Source organism: Budorcas taxicolor, chromosome 14, assembly GCF_023091745.1.
Source record: "Budorcas taxicolor isolate Tak-1 chromosome 14, Takin1.1, whole genome shotgun sequence".
In the NCBI taxonomy this organism is placed as follows: domain Eukaryota; kingdom Metazoa; phylum Chordata; class Mammalia; order Artiodactyla; family Bovidae; genus Budorcas; species Budorcas taxicolor.
In genome coordinates, this window is record NC_068923.1 from 62889361 (window position 1) to 62896081 (window position 6721).

Here is a 6721-nt window from a genome sequence, read left to right on the forward strand (position 1 = left end):
GATATCATTAGAAAATGTCAGTTAACTTATTTGATGTAGAAACATTTGTCAGCTTTTACCTGGTGTGATTTGCTAATTGTTTTTAATAAATGATTGATTAATAGTTTGAATATTACATGTGAACATAAAGTATTTTACATTATATGTATATATATATATATATATATATATATATATATATATGTCAGTAAAGATTATTCTTCTGCTAGACGAAGGTGCAGTAGAGTTGAGAATGGAACTTATTGCATTAAAACCAGTCCAAGTAAGGCAATGAAATAATAAAATAAAATGGCTAAATTAATTGCTTTGAGCAAACTTAAAAACATCTCCCTTCCAGGAAAATCAACTCATTGGACAAATACTTGACCTTATTGACAATGGTCTAAATGATAAGAATATCAATAATGTCCTTAGATTAGGGACACAGAGATTTTATCTCATTTTTTAAATGAAGCCAGCATTTGCAAAATATTGGTAACCACTTGCATGGATTTGACATGGCCAGAAGCAGCTTTCTTGCTGTGAAAAGAAAACTGTAGTTTGTTTCAATAACTAAACATTTAAGTAAAATGGAACAGCACTTCTACTTTCTTTCAATAACTTTTCCGTTTTGTTCACAAATTATCTATTTGATGCAAGAAGCCCAGCTATAAGTGTATTTCAGCTTTCAGCATGCCTTCCTCACTAAGCTTAATTATTTCTAGATTTTGATTTAAAGTGAGAGACATGGCTCTTCCTTTCCCTTGCACACTGAAAGGCCATGTAAGTTTATTATTGGCCTAATTTTAGTATTGCAATGTATCAAGAAATAGGGAAGCCTAAGAAGGAGGGATATGGGCAAACAGTTGGTCACTGGAGCAGTCAGAACACGTTTATCTATTAAGTTCAGTCTTCAGTTCAGTCGTGTCTGACTTTGAGACCCCATGGACTGTAGCAAGCCAGGCTTCTCTGTCCATCACCAACTCCCGGAGTTTACCCAAACTCAGATCCATTGAGTCAGTGATGCCATCCATCCATCTCATCCTCTGTCATCCCCTTCTTCTAGCCTTCAATCGGTCTTTTCAAATGAGTCAGCTCTTCACATCAGGTGGTCAAAGTATTGGGGTTTCAGCTTCAGCGGCAGTCCTTCCAAAGAATATTCAGGACTGATTTCCTTTAGGATGAACTGGTTGGATCTCCTTGTTGTCCAAGGGACTCTCAGAAGTCTTCTCCAACATCACAGTTCAAAAGCAGCGGTTCTTCAGCACTCAGGTTTCTTTGAGGTCCAACTCTCATATCCATACATGACTACTGGAAAAAACCTAGCCTTAACTAGATGGACCTTTGTTGGCAAAGTAATATCTCTGATTTTTAATATGTTGTCTAGGTTGGTCATAACTTTTCTGCCAAGGAGTAAGTGTCTTTTAATTTCATGGCTGCAGTCACTATCTGCAGTGATTTTGGAGCCCCCAAAATAAAGTCTGACACTGTTTTCACTCTTTCCCCATCTATTTGCCATGAAATGATGGGACTAGATGCCATGTTCTTAGTTTTCTGAATGTTGAGCTTTAAGCCAACTTTTTCACTCTCCTCTTTCACTTTCATCAAGAGGCTCTTTAGTTCTTCTTCACTTTCTGCCATAAGGGTGGTGTCATCTGCGTATCTGAGGTTATTGCTATTTCTCCCAGCAATCTTGATTCCAGCTTGTGCTTCATCCAGCCCAGCATTTCTCATGATGCACTCTGTATATAAGTTAAATAAGCAGGGTGACAATATACAGCCTTGGTGTACTCCTTTTCCTCTTTGGAACCAGTCTGTTGTTCCATGTCCAGTTCAGTCCTACATGGGTGCAATACAATTATAGCAGTAACACTGAAGATCTTGGATCACAAAGTGCCATAACAGAGATAATAATAATAATGAAAAAGTTTTACATATTGTGAGAATTACCAAAATGTGACACAGAGATATGAAGTGAGCAAATGCTGCTGGAAAATGTCCCTGATAGGCTTCTTGATACAGAAATGCCATAAACCCTCAATCTGTTAAAAAAAAAAAAAAAGAATACCTGTGATGTACAACAAAAGCACAATAAAATGAGATATTTCTATAGTGTATTATTTTATGTGAAGGAAAAATCATCAGAAATACAGTATGCATTTAACAAATTTTATTTATTTTTAATTGGAGGATAATTACTTTACAATGGAGTTTACCGAACATCAGCATGAATCAGCCACAGATATACATGTGTCACACCCATTCTGAACCCCCTCCCACCTTCCTTCTCACCCCATCCCTCCAGGTTGTCACAGAGCACCGGCCCTGGGTGCCCCGCTTCATGCATTGAACTCGCACTGGTCATCCATTCTGCATATGGTAATGTTCGTCTTTCAAGGCTCTTCTCGCAAATCATTCCACCCTCTCCTTCTCCCACTGAGTCCAGTAGTCTGTTCTTTATGTCTGTGTCTCACTTGCTGCACTGTATGTAGAATAATTGGTACCATCCTTCTAGATTCCATATATATGTGTTAATATACACCACTTGTCTTTCTCTTTTTGACTTCACTCTCTATAAGGTTCTAGTTTCATCCACCTTATTAGAACTGACTCAAATGCATTCATTTTATAGCTGAGTAGTATTCCACTGTATATATGTACCACAACTTCCTTATCCATTTACCTGCTGATGAACATCTAGGTTGCTTCCATGTCCTAGATATTGTAAATAGTGCTGCAAGGAACATTGAGGGTTCATGGGTCTTTTTCAGTTCTGGTTTCCTCAGTGTATAAACTGAGCAGTGGGATTGCTGGGTTGTCTGGAAGTTCTAGTTCCAATTTTTAAAGGAATGTCCACACTGTTCTCCATAGTGGCTGTACCAGTTTGCATTCCCACCAACAATGTAAGAAGGTTCTTGTTATCCACACCTTCACCAGCATTTATTGTTCGTAGACTTTTTGATGATGGCCATTCTGACTGGCATGAGATGATACTTCATTGTGGTTTTGATTTGCATTTCTCTAATAATGAGAGATGTTGAGTCTCTTTTCATGTGTTTATTAGCCTTCCGTATGTCTTTTTTAGAGAGTTGTCTGTTTACGTCTTTTGCCCACTGTTTGATTAGGTTGTTTGTTTTTCTGGTATTGAGCTACATAGGTTGTTTGTATATTTTGGAGACTAATTCTTTGTCAGTTTTTTTGTTTGCTATTATTTTCTCTATTCTGAGAGCTATCTTTTCACCTTGCTCATAGTTTCCTTCATTGTGCAAATTGAGAAGCTTTTATTTAACAAACATAACCTGATCTAATATGGGTATGTGAACCACCCTGTAGAAAAAGCAATTATTTTATTAACATTTTAGTAGCATTATGTCAGTTTCTCAGAAAATATTTTATACCCTGACAAGAATGAGTTCATTGTCCTTTTAAATCACTGAATAACATTTTTATTACAAATCAAATAAATAACACTTAAGCTCAACATTCAGAACACTAAGATTGTGGCATCTGGTCCCATCACTTCATGAGAAATAGATGGGGAAACAGTGGAAACAGTGACAGACTTTATTTTTTGGGCTCCAAAATCACTGCAGATGGTGACTGCAGCCATGAAATTAAAAGATGCTTACTCCTTGGAAGAAAAGTTATGACCAACCTAGATAGCATATTAAAAATCAGAGACAATACTTTGCCAACAAAGGTCTGTCTAGTCAAGGCTATGGTTTTCCAGTGGTCCTGTATGGCTGTGAAGAAAATTGAGCGCCAAAGAATTGATGCTTTTGAACTGTGGTGTTGGAGAAGACTCTTGAGAGTCCCTTGGACTGCAAGGTCCAACTAGTCTGTCCTGAAGGAGATCAATCCTGGGTGTTCATTGGAAGGAATGATGCTAAAGCTGAAACTCCAATACTTTGGTCACCTCATGTCAAGAGTTGACTCATTGGAAAAAACCCTGATGCTAGGAGGGATTGAGGGCAGGAGGAGAAGGGGACGACAGAAAATGAGATGGCTGGATGGCATAACCGACTCGATGGACATGAGTTTGAGTAGACTCTGGGAGTTGGTGACGGACAGGGAGGCCTGGCGTGCTGTGATCGTGGGGTCACAAAGAGTCGGACACGACTGAGCGACTGAACTGAACTGAACTGATTGTGCATTCTCTGTAATTCATGGATTAAAGTGATTCATGCAGCTGACATGTTTACTAATTGCAAAGCGACCATCTGACACAGGTACAAAGTTGCTGCATCCATTTTACAGTTTAGGAAACTGAGTTGCCGTGAGGTTAAGCCATTTGCTGATGGGGAAGCTGGGATTCAAACCCAAATAATCTGGCTCTAGACTCTGCCTTTAACCCAATGCTGTATTATTTTCCAAAATAACAGTACAAACATCAGCTTGCAGTGTCTGGTAATAAAAAGCTCAACAAGAAATGGAGTTCTTCTTGAAAAGACTGACTGAAGAGTAGTGGATAATCACAGAGGTATGGGTAAAGTTAAAGAAATCATAAAAGGGATGTGGAGACAACTGGAAACTAACCAGAAGAAGAGAGCCGATACCACTGCTGTCTGGAATAGCAAAGATAAGAATTGTGATAAGGAAGCGACAGTCAGAGTTGACCCCTTTTTCTTAGAGTGACTCAGCACTTTGCCGCATTGTGGTGACAGGATAGGAAGGGAATAGGGATAAAAATATGCTGACCTCTCTCTTCTCCTGCTCATCTATCTGCTGTCAATCATACCATGCTCTAAACACAATTAAAAGCCAGAAGTGAAGGGGGCCAGGCCAACTTAGTTCACAGATTCAGCCCATAACAAGGCTGAGAAAGGCAGAGAAAGAATCTGAAGGAGGGGTTGTGATGGTGGCAAACGGAGAATCAGAAACACATGTGAAATAGAGGCTGTATGTTTGCTTCCAGTATTAACAGTAGAACTCATAAATTAGTCATTGTGTACAATTGCGTACAATGAATTAATTGTACATTGTGTACAATTAATTATTTATTAGATCTTATTATATTTTACATGCTTTCAGTAGCTATTTTCTTAGTTTGATTTCTCATAGTAGATTACTGTCAAGGAAATTATTGTAAAATTTATATATCTTTATTGTTGTAAATGGCATGTAAGTCGTGGAAAATTAAAACTAGCTCATCAAAGAATGTATGTGAGTATAGTCATAGTATCTTAAAAGTAGCTAATCATAGTGCAGTAATTCAAATATTTTTCCAGGACAAAAAACTGTTAATTCAGAAAGCATATGTGTAGTTTACATTTAGTTTGCCATTCATATTATCAATAATTGATTTTAACATTAAAGTTTCCATAGTAAATTGATTATTTATTTTAAAACCAAAATGAAAAGCCAAAGATACTTATATACCAGATTTAACTGTGGCAAAAACACAATTTGTTGTTCATTGGGTTATGCTATGTAGATGAGGATAGGTTTAATAGTCAGGAACCACAACTGCTCTTTGAACCCATCATAACTGACAATGCTTAGAGTAGACAATGCTTCTGAAGGAAAGATTTTTAATCACTAATTCACTAATATCCAGGAATATAAACTCTAAAAATTGAGATAGATTGTTGCTATTTTTAACATACTTTTAAAACACAGTGAAGTTTTGTATGGACTGCATCTCAGTACTAAAAACATTACCAATGATTGCACATTGTGAAATATACAAAAATGGAACGAATAAAGGTACTTTTTTGTCTAATATTCATATGGGTTACATGAAACCATTAGGCAAAATAGGAGGTAGAGCAGGGAAATACATGACATTTTGTTAATCATCACCATAACATTATTTGATGTTTTGCTTATTTTTCCTAGATGTTTGGATATTCATATTGTATACATTATCTCAAGTAATCTCACAATAACTCCATGAATTCCTATTGTCATTATCCATAGTTTTCAGATAATGGAGACTGAACTTCAGAGCAGTTAATTGTCTTACCTAAGATCTCACATGTCTTAAGAATCCAGCAGAGAATAATCTCAAATAGTGTATCAACCCTAAAATTGCTTTTAGCATAGACAAGAATATAAACTTGCTAAAGGGTGAGGTTTTTAGTCTGTAGCTAGGTCCCTACTGTATGGGATGTATAACATTGAAATGGTTACTGAAGAAATGAACTAACTAACTCTGAGTGTCAGAGTGTCACACTCTGAGTGTCTGAGTGTCACACTCTCAACATCTTAAGATCTAACTCTGATCTTAACTCTAACCCATCTAACTCTGTGTATCTAATTCTGAATACCTCAAGTCTACTTAACTCTGGATTTCACACTCTGAACATCCACAGAAGATTGCATAGTAGTAAAATGTATTTGAAAAGAAGCAATTGATATATTTAACATATTTTAAATGTTTGCTTTGACAACCAAAAACTTATTCTTATATAAACATTATGTGACAGTATGCTTATCTGCCACTTAAATGTTTATTAGAAAAAGAGCAACATTTTTTCATATGTATAATATATTCTTATATATTCTATTTTAAAATTTTAAAAATCATGAATGCATTGTTAATATCATACATATTCAAAAAGTAAGGAAAAGAGAAACTTAGGAGAGTGTAAAAAGTAAAAGCAATGTAAAATAATATTGAAAATAAACAAACATAAAAACCAAACTTGGAATACCTGCAGTAATCTCCATTTCATACTGTTGGAAAGATTTAAAATAGGACCATACAGGACAAATTTTATAGTAGTTTGAACATTCTTTG